This window comes from Aquarana catesbeiana, linkage group LG03 (assembly GCF_042186555.1).
Source record: "Aquarana catesbeiana isolate 2022-GZ linkage group LG03, ASM4218655v1, whole genome shotgun sequence".
Taxonomy (NCBI): Eukaryota; Metazoa; Chordata; class Amphibia; order Anura; family Ranidae; genus Aquarana; species Aquarana catesbeiana.
Window position 1 is genome coordinate 76,248,700 of NC_133326.1, and position 19,190 is coordinate 76,267,889.

The 19,190-nt window shown below is 41.8% G+C and overlaps 1 protein-coding gene and 1 long non-coding RNA gene across 4 annotated transcripts in view; one reads left to right on the forward strand and one right to left on the reverse strand.

Annotated features, from left to right (window-relative positions):
- Nucleotides 1–19,190, forward strand: part of LOC141131438 (tropomodulin-3-like) — a 104,913-nt gene that overhangs the window by 50,271 nt on the left and 35,452 nt on the right. The gene's annotated exons all lie outside the window — the stretch shown is intronic.
- The window catches only part of LOC141131439 (uncharacterized), an 83,695-nt gene that overhangs the window by 15,591 nt on the left and 48,914 nt on the right, over nucleotides 1–19,190 (reverse strand). The window contains exon 4 of one of the 2 annotated variants that reach the window (XR_012242775.1): nucleotides 4,312–6,027. The exons of the other annotated variant lie outside the window; for it this stretch is intronic. This is a non-coding gene — a long non-coding RNA (uncharacterized lncRNA). Of the gene's footprint in view, nucleotides 1–4,311; nucleotides 6,028–19,190 lie in introns of those variants that run through there. 2 annotated transcript variants of the gene reach the window in all.

Consider the following 19,190-nt stretch of genomic DNA (forward strand, 5'->3'; position numbering starts at 1 on the left):
CATTTGGCACCTTTCAGTGGGGAGGGGGGAGTAGATAGCTGTCTAATCCAGGTATTTGATCCCAATTCCGGGCATAGGTCACCGCAGGCTCTGCGGTGATCTACGCCATGTCTGGCCCCTCCTCCATTCCCCCGCTGTCTTTTGGAAGACACACACAGGTCCCAGAAGACAGCAGGGACCAGTAACGATGTGCAGCACGACTCGCGCATGCGCAGTAAGGAACAAGGCTGTGAAGCCGCAAGGCTTCACTTCCTGATTCCCTTACCAAAGATGACGGCTCCTCCACCCGAGAGCCGAGGCACAGATCGGCTTCGGGTGAGGACACCGCGGGCACCCTGGACAGTTAAATGTCCATATTTTAAAAGTCAGCAGCTGCAGTACTTGTAGCAGCTGACATTTAAAAAAGAAACATTTTGGCGGAACTCCACTTTAAGAGGTGAGGTGGTGGGCTTGGAACATGTTACACCCTAAAAATTTTGTGGGTGTAACATTTATTATGTAAAGCAGGGGTCTCAAATTGGCGGCCCTCCAGATGTTGCAAAACTACAAGTCCCATGAGGCATTGCAAGGCTGACGGTTACAAGCATGACTCCCACAGGCAGAGGTATGATTGGACTTGTAGTTTCGCAACAACTTGAGGGCAGCCAGTTTGAGACCCCTGATGTAAAGCAAACCATGGTTGAAAATATTTAAGCCCCATTCCACACATACATTTAGACCCCTTTCACACTGAGCTTCCCCGGGCTTCAGTCGTAAAGCGGCGCTATTCGGCCGCTAGCGGAACGGTTTTAACCCCTCGAGTGGCTGCAAAGGGGTTAAATCTGCCTGCAAAACGCCGCTGCAGCAGCGCTTTGCTGGCGGTATCACGGTGCTGCCCCATTGTTTTCAAGCTGCAAAGAAGCTGATGGCAGGACTTTTTGTGACACCCTGCCAGCGCAGCGCCCCAGTGTGAAAGCATTCGGCTTTTACACTGGGTTTGCAGCTGAGGATATTTTCAGGAGCTATTTTCAGGCCTGTAGCACCTGAAAAACGCCTCAGTGTGAACGGGAGGCCTAGGGGCAGATTATGATTTCCTGTGGGATACTCAGCGGGGTTTCTGCAAACAGCTGAGGATGCAAAGCTCCATAAACAGCAATGAGAGGCTGACAGCTTTTGAAGCAATTTGCAATCACTTGCGTAATAATTGGATATGGAGTTTGCATCCATGGCTGATCATCCACAGGTAAATGAGGCATGTTCAATAACATGCAAACAACCGTGAATATAGACCTACACATACAAACAGCACATATATCTGTGTCTACGTATGTAAATCTGATTTTCTGGTATGCAGTCTGTATATAGGGGTTGAAAGTATAAGGAGTTTCCTAGGGAATATTGATGACAAAACAAATTGTAAACCAAGTATTTAGGTGTAATAAACAGAGCAGGCCTACATATTGGTAACTGATTAACTGAACTTGCGTCCCAGCTGATAGGCCTATGACTCAGACGTGAATGAATGAAGAGATATGGTGAACAATTTTATTAGAACACCTTAAATGGAATCATTTTACTTTGCTGCGTTCATACCTGCACAGATGTAGCTCATACATGGAGGAAAGATAAAAAGTTCACACAACATTCCTTTGCTGATGTAATTGTTAAAACACTAAAAGCGATAGCTAAATAAGGTCACACATGTTTTTAAATTATTGCAGACAATGAGGGGAATTTGGAGCTGTTGTGTATGGTAACATTGAGCTTTTTACCTTTTCGTTATCAACGCTTACTTGAATAAGCTAAAGATAAAGCCTATTGATTTTTTTTCTGTAATTGCAGTGATTAGTCTTATAAGAAAATGTATATATACCCCACAGGCCGTGCTCCGGACAGATCACTGTTCCGGCCCGCTGCCAGTACCGTGTGATCACTGTGTCCAATCACAGCAGATCACATGACAGTTGTACACAATTAAATGCTTTAATTCATGCCTTTCATTGTGTACTATTACGATGAGCTCTGTGCCAATCATAGCCCATATGACATGTGATTAGCTGTGGCCAGACACAGCTAATACAGTAACAATAGTAAACACTGATTAGTTTTCATTTTAAAAAAATGGTTGCTTATAACTGTAAAATTTGTAAATAAAAAAGTAATAGAAAAAAAATAAGTGTGTATGTATATGTGTGTATTATGTATATGTGTGTATATATGTGTATATATATATATATATATATATATATATATATATATATATATATATATATATATATATATAATATACACCCCACTTTTAAGTACACAATGGGTTTTATTTACTAAAGCTGGAAAGTGCAAAATCAGGATCACTTCTGCATAGAAACCAATGAGCTTCTAACCGTAGCTTGTTCAAATAAGCTTTGGTAATAAAACCTGGAAGCTCATTGGTTTCTATGCAGAAATGAGCCTGATTTTTCACTTTCCATCTTTAGTAAATAAACCCCACTGTGTACTTAAAAGTGGGATGGAAATAGATAGATAGATAGATAGATTTTTATTGGGGACGGAAAGTATTCAGAACCCCTTAAATTTTTCACTCTTTGTTATATTGCAGCCATTGGCTGAAATCATCTAAGTTATTTTTTTTTTCCTCATTAATGTACACACAGCACCCCATATTGACAGAAAAACAGAATTGTTGACATTTTTGCAGATTTATTAAAAAAGAAAAACTGAAATATCACGTGGTCCTAAGTATTCAGACCCTTTGATCAGTATTTAGTAGAAGCACCTTTTGATCTAATACAGCCATGAGTCTTTTTGGGAAAGATGCAACAAGTTTTTCACACCTGGATTTGGGGATCCTCTGCCATTCCTCCTTGCAGATCCTCTCCAGTTCTGTCAGGTTGGATGGTAAACGTTGGTGGACAGCCATTTTTAGGTCTCTCCAGAGACGCTCAATTGGGTTTAAGTCAGGGCTCTGGCTGGGCCATTCAAGAACAGTCACGGAGTTGTTGTGAAGCCACTCCTTCATTATTCTAGCTGTTTGCTTAGGGTCATTTTCTTGTTGGAAGGTAAACCTTCCGCCCAGTCTGAGGTCCTGAGCACTCTGGAGAAGGTTTTCGTCCAGAATATCCCTGTACTTGGCCGCATTCATCTTTCCCTCGATTGCAACCAGTCGTCCTGTCCCTGCAGCTGAAAAACACCCCCACAGCATGATGCTGCCACCACCATGCTTCACTTTTGGGACTGTATTGGACAGGTGATGAGCAGTGCCTGGTTTTCTCCATACATACCGCTTAGATTTAAGGCCAAAAAGTTCTATCTTGGTCTCATCATCTCACCATCTTGGAGTCCTTCAGGTGTTTTTTAGCAAACTCCACGCGGGCTTTCATGTGTCTTGCACTGAGGAGAGGCTTCCGTCTGGCCACTCTGCCATAAAGCCCCAACTTGTGGAGGGCTGCAGTGATGGTTGACTTTCTACAACTTTCTCCCATCTCCCGACTGCATCTCTGGAGCTCAGCCACAGTGATCTTTGGGTTCTTCTTTACCTCTCTCACCAAGGCTCTTCTGCCCCGATAGCTCAGTTTGGCCGGACGGCTAGCTCTAGGAAGGGTTCTGGTCGTCCCAAACGTCTTCCATTTAAGGATTATGGAGGCCACTGTGCTTTTAGGAACCTTAAGTGCAGCAGAAATTTTTTTGTAACCTTGAGCTAGATATGTGCCTTGCCACAGTTCTGTCTCTGAGCTCTTCAGGCAGTTCCTTTGACCTCATGATTCTCATTTGCTCTGACATGCACTATGAGCTGTAAGGTCTTATATAGACAGGTGTGTGGCTTTCCTAATCAAGTCCAATCAGTATAATCAAACACAGCTGGACTCAAATGAAGGTGTAAAACCATCTCAAGGATCAGAAGAAATGGACAGCACCTCAGTTAAATATATGAGTGTCACAACAAAGGGTCTGAATACTTAGGACCATGTGATATTTCAGTTTTTCTTTTTTAATAAATCTGCAAAAATGTCAACAATTTTGTGTTTTTCTGTCAATATGGGGTGCTGTGTGTACATTAATGAGGAAAAAAAATTAACTTAAATGATTTCAGCCAATGGCTGCATTATAACAAAGAGTGAAAAATTTAAGGGGGTCTGAATACTTTTCGTCATATATATATATATATATATATATATATATATATATATAAAATATAATTTATATATATATATATATATATATATATATATATATATAATTTATATATATAATTTATTTTTTTTTAATTTATATACTGTCACCAGTCAGTGTCCCTCATCACCGCCACACCAGTTATATGATGATGCTGTACTGCACTGGTGACAGTATGTAAAAAAAAATTTAGATTTTTAATTTCTTCATTTCCCAACAAAGTTGTGGCAAAAAAAATTACGACTTCAAAAAACTCGCCATGCCTCTTACTAAATACATCAGACTGTACTTTCCAAAATTTGGGAGATATTTGTACTGTCCTGGCATTTTTGGGCCTGATGAAGAAATGAAATAGGCCGTTCGTATATAAGGACTGATCTATTTTCAGATATATCCCATAGTTTGTGGACTCTATAACTTTCCTACAGACTAAATAATAAACATTGATTTGGGTTACTTTCACCAAAGAAATATAGCAGTATACATTTTGGCATATATTTCTGAAGGATTATTTATTTGCAACAGAAAACAGAAAAAAAAGTTGGTATGTTTTGTTTTTTTTTTTTTTTTTTTCCAAAATTTTTGTTGTTCTTTAATTTTTTTGCTAAACAAAAAAAACAGTAAATACATGGAAGGCTCTATTTGTATGTAAAAAAAAAAAAATGATACAAATTTCATATGAGTACAGTGTTGGATGACCTTGCAGTTATCGTTCAAAGTGTGATAGCGCTGAAAGCTGATAATTGGCCTGGGCAGGAAGGGTGTAAAAAAAGTCTGGTATTGAAGCGTTTAAATTTATATTAAAGCGGAGTTCCACAAAAAGTGTAGCTGCTGACTTTTATTAAACACACACTCATCTGTCCCACGGTTCAGTGATGTGGCCGCTCGAAGCCTCGGTTCTCTTCCTCTCTTCTCCCCAGCGCCGGCATCACTAGTGTGGGCACCCGGCTGTGACAGCTTGCGGCTTCACAGCCAGGTGCGCATGTGCTTCCTGAATGGCCGAGCAATCTTCGGGACCTGTGACGTGTCCCAGAAGATTGCAATATGGGAGGGGAAGAGGAAGAATCGCCTTAACGAGAGCGGAAGTGGGAGCTGGGTACCTGTCAAAACTAGCAGACCAACGATTGTACTTCTAGTCTCATATTATTGTATTTTTCCTTTTTATTGTTTTCTTTGTTTTTCACTCTTAGGACGTTTTCACACTTGGGTACGAAGGGGTGGTGTTGTTTTTTCATGTTCTGATTGTCTGTTCTTATTTTCTCTAGTTCATGTTTCCTCAGATCAGGGCATGTCGCGCGTTTCGGAAAGTGGCAAATTCACATTCATCTCTCCAACCCCATGTGGGGGGGTCAGAGCATGGTGAGACTCCGTCATTAAGGAGTTGGACTATACCCAAGCTCATAGCTGAGATTCATCACTGGGGTATCCCTTTCCCGGCCACAACAAGGGTGGCAGTACTCTTCAGATTATCATTCCCAACTCTGTCCTAATCTCTTCCATCCACCAGCGCAGAGCAAATTTCTGTGCATAATTCTTTAGCTCAGATGGGTGCGGTATGTAATACGCTCTTAACGCCCATGCTACAATTGCTAGACAGGATGGAGGTGATCGAAGCCTGCTCGGCTTGAGCTGAGGTGTCAGCGGCGCCCCAGCTCCGGCTCTTCTCAGTGCGTCTGCAGGTAATGTTGAATTTCTTTACCTGTGGCAGCTCCTTCATCTGTAGCGTTGTTACTTTCAGGGTCCCCAGCCCATTTAATCTCTGCCAATATCAGGTAGGACATTCTGGTAGGCTAAGAGGTCGACCTGGTCTCTCTTTCTACAGCATGTCAGGACATTCCGGAGATCAAAATTTTTGCTTGCGGGGAGGTCTCGGTGGTGCTTGAAACAGAGTGAAAAGAAATGTACAACACAGAAAAAGTAACAGTGTCAAAGAAATAAACCAAACCATTTAACTACTAGCACCCAGTCTAAATATTTTTTTCCTTTTACTGGCCTGAGTAAACACCTAGGTAAAGAAAATATATACTGTCTGCAGGGGCCCCGAGGGCCACACCGTAAATGTCAAAGGACCGCTGATTGTGCTCCATGGTTTTAGTGAATTATGCTACATTCTATATCATTGTCAGTGTCCTTTATGTCCCCACAATACATTACTAAGGCTGAATTGTGTTTTATGACTTTTATGGCACTTAACCTTTGTACAGAATTCTATAAAGCAGATCCACCAACTTTTATCAGGGTGACGCCTTACATACTGTTCTGGTTCTCTTGAATTTTTTTTTTTACTAGACCTGTTTTGTCTGGATATTGCAGAAAACATAAAAACATAGTTAGACCTTTGCTGCTACAGTAAGCAGCAACCTTTATCAATGACCTTAATTTGTTAAAGCTGAACTCTGGGCTGGAATAAAAAAACACCCTTACAGTGGGTCCACCTGCACTTCAAGGGTTAAATGTTTGTTATCTCTAGGGGGGTAAAGGCTGTAATACTCTAGTCCTTTTTATGGCAGGCTCCAGCACTATCCTCTTCTCCCTGAATCCCCAGCCTGTGGACTTTTCCTTTTGCATCATCACATACAATGCAGGGCTATGAGCCCTTCATTGTATTTGGAGGGGTCATCCATTGTACGACCAAAGCTATGACTGGCTTAGAGAGGAGGCATGCAGCAACCCAGTGGAACAGATAGCCTGCTGGAGTGCAGAATAAGGCAATTATGTCTCCTTGTTCTGGTACCCTAGACATACCGAGCATGTACCCCTAGACATACCGAGCATGTACCCCTAGACATACCGAGCATGTACCCCTAGACATACCGAGCATGTACCCCTAGACATACCGAGCATGTACCCCTAGACATACCGAGCATGTACCCCTAGACATACCGAGCATGTAGCCCCAGACATACCGAGCATGTAGCCCCAGACATACCGAGCATGTAGCCCCAGACATACCGAGCATGTAGCCCTAGACATACCGAGCATGTAGCCCCAGACATACCGAGCATGTAGCCCTAGACATACCGAGCATGTAGCCCCAGACATACCGAGCATGTAGCCCCAGACATACCGAGCATGTAGCCCCAGACATACCGAGCATGTAGCCCTAGACATACCGAGCATGTAGCCCTAGACATACCGAGCATGTAGCCCTAGACATACCGAGCATGTAGCCCTAGACATACCGAGCATGTAGCCCTAGACATACCGAGCATGTAGCCCCAGACATATACCGAGCATGTACCCCTGCAGTGGGAGGAGAGGGTGTGCCCACTCCAAGGGTGTTTTTTGTTCAGCTTTAGAGTGAGCATTGTAATCTGATTGTTCTTTTGCTGCTTCCTGCTCTCCGATAACAGTTTTTTTTTTTTTAAGCTGTGGCATTGTAAATGTTCTGAAGATTGTTTTGGGAACATGATTCATGTGGTATTGTGCCATGAAGACTCTGTCTTGGGCTGTGTCATTACATGTCCAGTTCAGAAGAACTGATAAGTATTACACCTTGTTGATACATGAAATCAGATCGCTGTCCTCGCCTGCTGAGATCCTGTCCTTGCTTGTCAAAGCTAACCCAAACACTTCTTGTTTTGCCTAAATGTCCTGACGGTGGTGGAGCAATAACACTATTCCCATTTGCATCAGCCTTGAATATTCCGAGTACTGCTTACATGAAAGTTCAGTGTTTACCGAGTCAAGCTGAATGTTTAGTGTTGACTCCTGTGGTTCATTGCCAGCTTTGTCTACCTTCCTCCTTTTTTATGTATATAGTGTATCAAATACAATAGCACAATTGTGCTTAACTACCTTAATTATAAGGGCTCATGCACACAAGACATTTTTTCAGCTGCTGTTAGTGGCGTTTGACAATTTTTTGTTTAACGGGCTCTAAAAACCCCTCCATGTTAGCCTGTGTCCATGCACACATAAACTGTCAGAGGCGTTTGGAGGCATAAACGGGGCAGTAGAAAAAACGACGGCCTATGCTTCCAGGAGCTGTAAAAAAAAAAAAAACTCCAAAAAACGCGGCTAAATGCTGCAAGCCGCATTTTTACATTGAGTGTTTGTAATGAAAAAACGCCCAAAAAACGCTAACGCCAAAAAAGTGGGAAAACTCGCAATAACGCTAATGTAAAAACGCAGCTAAAAGCGAAAAAAATATTTTTAGCCCCGCTGTAGCGCTGGCGTTTTTAAAACGTCCTGTGTGCATGAGCCCTAAATCAGGTGGTAGATATAGACAGGTAATGACATTCACTGTCACTTGTCCTAAAGAATAAAAATACTCTTGTAAATTTTAAAACAATCCAGACAGACTTTGATCACTTGTCTAAATGAAGAAGGTTTTTGTGTATAGTTTTATATATGTTGATGGAAGCAGTTGTGTTTGCTTTATACCCAGCCTGTGCTTTAAAGCATAGTGATTGTGCTTGACTGCCCCCCCTACCATGGTGGAAGACTGTCAGCGTGCTCAGACTTTGAGAGTAACAGGTGTAATAACATTTAATCGCAGACAGTGTTTTGGGGATGCTGATTCTATTGCCTGAGATCCAGATACCCAGCCACTAGGGGGAGAATATGCAGATGTGAGTGAGATGTATTTATGATCATACAAAATGGCAAGCATCTCAAAACCTAAAAATGAAATTGCATTGGGTGAGAATGTAGCCTTTATTTAAAAAGCTGTTAGTTGATATGACACTTTGGTCCATTTCCTGTACTGAATTGTTTAGGTCATTCAATTAAAAAAAGAGTTCTGAAATAGTTTACAATACCTTACTGGCCAGATGTGCCTAAATATCAGTCCCTTTAGCCACATCACCTGTGATCATGCCTGCGTCTACATTCCATGGCAGTCTGTTTTCTTTTACATGTAGGACTGGGTTACAGAAGGGTCTGGTGTTGCTTTCCGAAATGTCTGTTTTTATGCTAAAATTTTAAGTGTGCAAAACAGCATAGAGCTCTATTCACATCCTAGGCAGGCGGGCGCAACATGCGTGCGTGTAAACGTGCGTTTTATACAGTATGACATTAATTGTGCTAGGGTAGCTTATTCATTTGAAAGGTCTACCCAGTGCACTAACAACACACCAAAGAAGTGCTCGCACCTTTTTTTTTTTTTTTTTTTTTTTTTAACACATTGCACGGTACTTTGATACTATGCCTCCTGGTGCATTAGGACATAGTGGTGCTATTAGAAATGAATGGCACTGCAGCACAGCTACAATAAGTAGATGTATTTTTGTGCACTGCAGTGATGGATGGAGCCTAAGGTTGAAGTCACAATTAAGTGATAATGCTGATGGCAACACCTTGCTAGTAGAAGGATCACCAAAGTAAAATTCCACTTGGTGGAAGTTGCTCAATCTCTGGATCTAATCTTGATTTCTAGCTAAGGAGGGGGCTACACCATAGGAGAAGGTGAATGAACAGGAGGTGACAGTGACAGACTCTGCAATGTGACATGGCCCCATGGCTTCCAAATGATGCACCTGTAATCCTTCTACTGATCACTGTAATTACACAAGTCATTGTCACAGTGACAACATTGTCTTTCGGATTACTGCATTTCTGATTCTTTGTGCCGGGATAGTTGTGTGTTAGCATTAAAGTATAACTAAAGGCAAAACTTGTGTTTTAGAGTGCAGAGGGATTAAAACGTCTGTCATGTTTTATACTAATGTCTGTCTTCCCGTTAGGAAGATTCTCCCGCTTTGTTTTGGTGACCGTTATCCCTGAAAGTGAAGGAAGATGCCAAGTTTTAGTGGTCCCCAGAACAGGACTAGAGCAGGAATCTTCCAATGGGGACACTTTAGAAGTATCCCCTCTCACTTCCTGTTGTAGGTATAGGGCAGGAAATAAAGGGAAATCTCCTCAGTGGGGCACAGATGGCAACAATAACCTGACAGGGGCGATAACCCTCTCTTACTCTATATAAATAACAAGTTTTGCCTTCAGTTCTACTTTAAGTATTCTGTAAGACATAGTAAAGAGCAGGTGTAATGTGCCATGTGTAGTATCTTATGGTGATGACCATTCATATTGCATATATTATTGAATTGGACTTTAGTAAAGTGATGTCTGGTTATGTGAGTTGCTGTGCTCATTCCTTAGCCCAATGAAGTCAGCATGCCTAAGAGCTGATCATCTAGACAACATGCTGTATTTTGTACTGTTTAACCAAATCTTTCTCATTATAACACCTATTTGTTTCTGATGAAATCTTTAGTGCACATTGGTATTGGTGACGATTGATTCACTCAGAAAAGTCTTCGTAAGGAAGGCATAAAAAAGACTGACAACTGAGCTCTATGGCTGTTTTTTTGAGATTTTAGGGGGCTTCCCCCGATCTTTTCTTCAGAATCCTGAGCAGAGTTCAGTTATATGAATGCTGATAAAAGAACAAGGATTACTAATGGGTCAGATAGCATGATCCTTGAAAAAACAAAAGTGTAATTTTAAAATTTTGTGGAATGTTTTGACAGCTCTATGTATAGCAGTGTATCCAGGTGTTTTGATACAGGCACTCCTATACTGGAGTCCTAGTAAATGTCTTACAACTCGCTAGGTGATTAGTTTTGTATAACACTATACCAGTGTACTTGGTCATGCGTGTAAAAGTTGGATAAAGAAACTTTATGGGAAGTGGCGAAACAACCACTAGGAATACTAATATGTATTTCTTCTGTTTTTTACTCATTGATATTGTTTAGAGGAAATTATACTTTACAAGTCTTGGTTAATGGAGATGCCGCACAGCTCTGCCCTTGGACTGCAGTATTTCAGAATTGCCTGGCTGTCTCCAGTTTTAACTTTTGTGTGAACCTAACAAAAACTGCTTTCAGTTATGGGTACGGTTTACTTCTTTTGTCCTAGAAAACTGCATACAGGTGTGTCCAACTCCAGCCAAATTAGGCAGGGAAGGATTAGAACTTCAGAATTATATTCTCTTGCTGACTTGGTGCTGAATTGGTGGAGGTTTACCCTTTTATCTTTGTGACACCAGGATAGGGAAGAAGGTGAACAGGGGTCACCGGAACAGGAAGACCACATTAAAAACCCCATAGATGCCGAGCTCCTTGGGCAACTTGTCTAATATGCCTAAAAGCCTCTCTATATTGGATTTTTACATTTTCTCTAGAAATATATATATATTTGTGTGTGTGTATGTATATATATAAAATATATATATAATCATGCTGGATATCTATATGGATATGGACTGGGTAATGTGTTAGGAATATGAGGGTGCCACAACGTTTGATGAAAATGATCAAACTACAGAGGGCTGAATTGAAAGAAGCCCTGAAAATTAAAGCGGGGGTCCACCTATCTATCATTTTTTTTTTTTTTTTTGAGTTCATTCACAAACTTTTCTTCTCAGCATTACATACTCATATATTGTGTGTAATATGTCCGCCTGTGTCAGATTTTGTCGGAAAGAATAACTTATATTATTCACTGCAGGCGGTTTCCATCTTCATTGTGGGCATTTGAAGCCCATAAGCATTTATTTCCTGGATGTGGTGAATGCTGTGCTCCCAGCATTCACTGCTCATTCCCGCACATGCTCAGTGGCATCCTGGGAAGCCTGAGACTAGCTCCCAGGAGTCTGGGAGAGGCTAGAAACACGCCTACTCCCACGGGAGGAGAACCAGGAAGTGCAAAGAAGAATAGAAAAATAAAAGGTAATTACCGCGATTTAAATTTTTTAAACGGCATGTCAGCATCTAGGCAAGGAAGAGAATACATGCAGATATTGTTCAAAATTTGGGTGGAACCCCGCTTTAACCTGAAAAAATGATGCAGCAGGCTAGTCGATTTTGATGAAATTTAATTGCAGCAACTTAGAATGGTACTCAGTAGTTTGTATGGCCCCCACATGCTTGTGGATTGTGTCCTGGGGTATTTCCTCCCAGATCTGGATCGGGGCATCACTAAGCTTCTGAACAGACTGAGGTGCAACCTGGCGGCGGCAGATGGACCAAAACATAATGTCCCAGAGGTGTGCTGTTGGATTTAGGTCAGGTGAGTATGGGGGCCATTCAATAGTATCAATTCCTTCATCCTCCAGGAACTGGCTGCTTATGCTCACCACATGAGGCCGGGCATTGACGTGCACCAGGAGTAACCCAGGACCTATTGCACCAGGGTAGGATCTGACAGTGGGTCCAAGGATTTCATCCTCATACCAAATGGCAGTCAAGGTGCCATTGTCTAGCCTGTAGAGATCTGTGTGTTCCTCCATGGATATGCCTCCGCAGACCATCACTGGCCCACCACCAAACCGGTCATGCTGAATGATGTTACAGGCAGCATAACATTCTCCACAGCTTCTCCAGACCCTTTCACATCTGTCACATGTGCTCAGGGTGAACCTGTTCTAATCTGCGAAAAGCACAGTGTGCCATTGGCGGACCTGCCAATTCTGGGGTTAAATGGCAAATGCCAATCGAGCTCCATGGTGCTGGGCAGTGAGCACAGGGCCCACTAGAGAATGTTGGGCCCTCAGGCCACCCTCATAAAGTCTGTTTTTTGATTGTTTGGTCAGAGACATTCACACCAGTGGCCTGCTTGAGGTCATTTTGTAGTGCTCTGGCAGTGCTCATCCTGGTCCTCCTTGCGCAAAGGAGCAGATACCAGTCTGATGATGGGTAAAGGACCTTCTACGGCCCTGTCCAGCTCTCCTAGAGTAACTGCCTGTCTCCTGGAATCTCCTCCATGCTTTTGAGACTGTGTCGGGAAACACAGCAAACCTTCTGGTAATGAAACGTATGTGCCATCCTGGAGGAGTTAGACTGCCTGTGCAACATCTATAAGGTCCAGGTATCGCCCCATGCTACCAGTAGTGTCACTGGCCCTAGCCAAATGCAAAACTTGTGAAAATCAGTCAGAAAAGATGAGTAGGGAAAAAAATGTCAGTGGCCTCCACCTGTAAAACCATTCCTGTCTTCTCATTTATTTCCCCCTCTGCTACTTAACTGACCAGATCAATATCCCAGGAGTTTCATTGACTTGTCATATCTTCAGTGTTGTCACATGAAAAGATGTAATAAAATATTTACAAAAATGTGAGGTGTGTATGTTTGTGTGTGTATATGTATGTATGTATGTATGTGTGTGTGTGTGTATATGTTCTTAATGACTTATCCTGCTGCGTCATGCCAGTACATTATTGTACAATTCAGAAGATCAGTTGAATCTTGAGTGCTGATAGGTAACTGAACTGTGAGTAACCAGAGAACACGTGCTTCAACAGTAAGAAAATTTTCCAAGAATTTAGATGTCGCTCTGTAATGTTTTGGGTGCTTAAAGCGGAAATCTACTCCTATGACTGTGCTTCCAGGTCTCGATTGCTGGCCGCTGTCACTAGCCAGGCTGAGATGACGTCACTCCTGTTCATGAGTGTGAGCTCCGTCATCTTCGGCATTGCCAAATTTGTGCAGTGAGCTGGGCTTACTTTACATGTCCCTTTTGCATTAAAAATCCTACCTGTCCAACCATTCGGCCAGATCAGCAGGGACTGGCTGAATTTCAATCTCTCTTTAGCCGTTTGCATGCGTGAGAAATCAATATAAAGATTAACTTCTTACAAACGGGCTTGTTGGAAAATGTGTGTTTTAAGAAGAGTTTCAGGCAGTCAGCTACAGCGCTGATCAGTGTATTCAGATGGCGGAGAAGTCCAGCTGGCTGATCGAACATAACTGATCCAACTATGGCCAGCCTTTGTCTGCCTGGCTCATGGGATGTCCTGCTTACTGTAAATTGGCAGGTTATTCATATTTCTTAGTCCCTAGAAAGCAATGCGTCTTGTACAAACAGATTAATATATAATAACATAAACTCACAATGATTACATATCAGTAACATCCTCACAATGGAGTGGGGAGCTGCATGACTGTTTTTATATGGCTGTTCATTACCTTTGCTTACACCAAGAATTTAGTGTATTTTGACTGAAAAACGGAAAACCACAGAAAATGGTACTTTGCCAGAAAAGCTTTATTCAATCTTTTCTGAATTATAGGTCTTCCTGAGCTTTGATGTGGTAATAGTCAGCTTTTCCCCAAGGTTTTATTGTGCCGTCATGTTTACAAAGGTATCTACAGTCAAATAGATATTTTATTGTGTAATTAGTTTACAGTGGATTCACTGGCCTACAAGGATGTCTGATTTTTTTTTTTTGCCTTTTAAAAAGAAGCTGATGAGTGTTTAGCACATCAGATGGTTGAGAAGTCGATGGAGTTGACAATAGAACAGCAGCAGCAGGTGTCTGCATACTAGCTGACACTAAGGGGTGTGTTTATAAAAGATTTGCATAGCTGTTCATCGAAACTGCATGTAAATGCCTTCTCTGTGAATGGGGCAAAATCAAGTTTTCTCAGGCTATTTACTCTGCAATTTGAATTTGTGAATGCGGAAAGTAGCACATTAAGGCCACTAGATGGTGCTGACTATCATAGGAAACAAGTATGCTTTATCTAGTGGCCATAAGGAACATTTGATTTTTGACTCCTTTACACACAACAAATTTATATGCAGTTTTGATGGACAAACAGCTATGTGAATTTAACAGATGGGTTTCTCACTTTCTCTTTGAAAATGTAAAACCACCCAAAACCTTGTACTGAAATTATTAGGAAAAGTATTGATCATTTTGGTAAATTGCCTGTGTTCAATAAAAATTTGTCAGATTTGTACTGGATGATACTGGATGTTCCAGTAACCAGCAGATTTTTTTTTTCAATAAAGCTTTAAGAGTAGTGCTAAATTATTCAAACCAATCAGAATGGAGGCTGCTTACATAAAGCTGGAGCAATGTTGTCACAATGCAGTAAGGTTGAGGGAAAAAAATAAGGTAATGTAAATCTAAACTGTGCAGTGCGTCATTACCACACATCAGCGCCGCTTCCTTCATGGTGCATTCCAGCAGCTACTAATGGGAATGAGCCCTTTAAAGTGTCTGCAAAACTTAGTGTTACTAAACCCAGTAATCTGAAAATAGTTTATCTTCCCCCTCACAGTGCCCACAGCTTATAACACTTCTTTTTCCATTAAAATATTGCCACTTTATACCTTTTTTAGCTGATCTGTCAGGGATAAACTGCTCAGTTTCTCTGGTGCTGAGAATTCAGGTAGGAGGAGTTTTCCACTTCAGCCTGTATACACGCCCACATGTGTGATGTCAATATCATGTGACCTGGCTATCTCTGAGAACAAGTAATTATTCTCTCCAGCATAAAAGACACAACTGAACATGTCGGCTACTCTGCCTGTGTTAACTGGCTTACCCCAGATAGACAGTGCAGGAGGGAAGGGTCTGTGCATACAGAATAAAACAGCCTTTTTACACAATGCTAGGGATTAACCGCTTAAGTTCCATAGTGAGTACAACAAGCATTTTACTGTTGTGTGTTTAGTAACACTTTAACTTCTCTTATTTGCTCCCTTGTGGTCTGTTAAATCATATCAGTCTGTTTGAGAAGTCCAAAAAATACATGAAGGTATATGAGAAAGTCCGGACAGCCGCACACCGGGAAAATATTATCCAAAAGTCTTTATTGTAAAAGCAAGATCATACAGGATACCGTGGCAAAAAAAGTACAGGCAATTAGCTAACGCGTTTCGCACTTATGCTAAGTGCTTACTCAGGAGTAAGCACTTAGCATAAGTGCGAAACGCGTTAGCTGATTGCCTGTACTTTTTTTTGCCATGGTATCCTGTATACTGTATGATCCTGATTTTGCAAGAAAGACTTTTGGATAATATTTTCCCGGTGTGCGGCTGTCCGGACTTTCTCGTATACCTTCAGCATGATTCAGCATTAGCCAGCACCTGGGGCTCTTTACTCTCGGAGACAATCATTTGGTTTACACCTGGTTTGCATCTACACCTGTGCGGTGAAGACTCTCTCGCTCCAAAAAATACCTGTTAATTCTTCCAAAACTCCAGTGCTGTCCTGTGTCTTCTGCTGGTGTGATCTCAGAAATTGTTATTACCCAGCTTAGCTTACATCTGTAAACTCCTGATTATCCAGCTTACTTGTTATGGAGAAGAAGAGGTGTGCTAGTCCTAGCATAGTGCCTGTCCTTGAATGACAACGCTGCATCCTTATAGACTATGCATGACAGTGAGTGAACGTTGTCACCCTAGAACAAAAAATTTGTTACTAGCAGGATCAAGACACTGCAATCTGTGCACATTTCTCACACTGCATTCAAATCTCACTGCCCTTACGATCCGCAGTGGGTGTCGGTGCAATGTTAACGACACCCCAAACCAGGTCTCAAACACAGTGCGTTTTGCCAGCACCATGTGAATTGAACAGGAATACAGTGCGATTCACATGCGGTTCATAGTGTGAATTGAGTCTTAAAAGAGGAGCTCCAGTCTCTCCCCAAAAAAATTCAGTCCACAGCTCCAAATATTGTAGCTGCTGACTTTTAATATAAGGACACTTACCTGTCCAGGGATTCTGGGATGTCAGCACCCAAGCCAATTCTTCAATCGGCTTCGGATGCAGTCACTGAGCATCTTAGGTAAGGTAAACCGGCAGTAAAGCCTTCTGGCTTCACAGCTGGTTTCCTACTGCGCTTGCGCGGATGATCCCGCAGTCTTCAGGGACCTGTGTGTGTCCCAGAAGTCTGTGGGGGGAAGGAGGAGAAGCCAGACAACGTCGTAGATTGCCACGGCTATCTGGAAGTTTGGAGTTGGTACATGTCAAAACCTGGTACCAACAGTGGAGGGTGCAAACAAGTGGAGCTCTACTTTAAGGTCTCATGCACACTGTGTTTGGCCTCAGTGCATGAGACTCCGGTGTATAGGTGCAGGCAGAGGCCACAAGTGTATTGTCCAGCCCTGCTGCTAACAACCTGTATAAGTCTATAAGAGGCTGATGACAGCTGCTGTGGAACATTCCGTCAGGTGCTATTAATGTTTAGGACAGTATGAGCTGAGGAACGAATGCCCGAAATGCAAACTGCTTGTGTGTTCTGGGCATTCATCCCAGGTTGCATACTGCTCTAAACATTAGTACATCGTCCAGCTGCAGCAGCGGTGAGTATTCCATAGACTTTTACAGGCTGCCAGAAGTGGGGCTGGATGGTGCACCTGTCCCCCCCCCCCCCCCCCCCCCCCCCCCCACACACACACACACACACACACACACACACACACACACACACACACACACACACACACACACACACACACACACACACACACACACACACACACACACACACACACACACACACACACACACACACCCCTGAACGCTGGAGTCTCATGCATCGGGGCTAAACGCCCACTGTGCATGGGGCATGACATGTATGTAAGGCTTTCTAGGGCCGAGCTGTGATTAAAAAAACAAATTAAAAAATAAATACATTTAAGTAAAGGAATTGCTTCTACATTATGCTAAAGATTGTTGATCGTGGTGTCCAAATGATTTTGGTTTGTGATGCAGATAAGACTTATGAAAGCAGAGATGCATTTCCATCTCTTCTCATTTCACTCTGGTTGGTGGTTTAGGTGAGGTTTTGGGAGTGTTTGTGTGAACATTGTGTAATATACTACAAGTCCAAACCCTTCAGAACAATAAACACGAGTTGGATGATGTCATTCCAGTTATTTCAATCATATGTTTGCATTGGTGGATTAAAATAACATGATGAAAAGTGATGTCTTAGATTGCTCTGCAGACTTCTTGAAAGTCCACAAAGTATTGTTGCTGCCTGCCAGAAAGAGTAGTGCTATATTATTGGATGTATAGACTGTGTGTGTTTATTACAGGTACTTGTATAGCGCAGAAAGTTTACGTGGCTCTTTATATAAAGTGTACATTCATATCAGCCCCTGCCCGCAAGGAGCTTACAATCTACGGCCCCTAGTTTGCGTGCATACACATACTGGGGTCAGTGTGGATAGGAGACAATTGGCCTACCAGCATGTATGGAAGGACTCCGGAGTACCCAATGACCACAGTGCTGCTCAGCAGAACTGCCAACCCCACTAAGCCACTGTCAACCATTCAAGTTTCTGTCCACTGATCATTGAAACATTATTCCATTAGTTGCTAAGAGCTAATGCCTTATTCAGATTAGGTTGATTAGATTTCTCCTGCTTCCTTATAACTATAGGTTATTGAAACAAGTACAAACCTTTGACATGCCATAACATATCAACCAATCAGAAGTTGTCTCATACAGCTTGATTTGTTTAGATTTCTCATACTTTTCATCTTGTTCATGCCTCTTGTTGTTTTTCTTGTGGACTTCCCTGTATTTGCCATATAGCTCATTTCTTTAGTTACTGGTCAGTCACACTTACAGGTGTTAATATAAAAAATGTCATGGAGCTATTTGTCCAGTGAAACTGCGTGTATACTCATTACATATGAATGGGGCAAAATCAAGTGTTACTAGGCTATTTTCCCTCCCGGTCAAATGTTGTTCTTCATACAGAATAGAGTGAATCGGAAAATACTACATTATGTCCACTAAATGGAGATGATGATATAATTGTCCACTCCATCTAATAGCCATAATGCAATATTTTCCTGATACTCTTTATTTTTAACAAATGTATAACATTTGACCTGGAGAGGAAATAACATATCTAATAACAGTCGAACAAATGTACAGTACCTGTAGTTTCACAGAACAATTAGCTCTATGAATTTGTTATAAATACCCCTTTAATGTGTCCTATGCTGTAGACTTATAAAAAATATAATAAACTGTGAGTTCTTTGAATGAAGATATTTATATTAGTGATAATTTCTATAAACCACCTACCATGGGTAGCTGGTTATATTTTATGCCTTAGTTGTACATTTTCATTTATTTACTGTATGGGAAAGAGCAGGCAAGAATGTCTGCTTTGTGTTACTGAATGGTTTACAGATCCAGAGGTAAATTAGATGAGACCCAGGACTGTATTGAGTTCCTATGTGCAACAAAACCAGCTGAATAATAGACCCGGACTGTTCAAAGGCAAAGCACATGTATAATGGCCAACAATTTGATACATGTGAGAATATCTGCATGTGT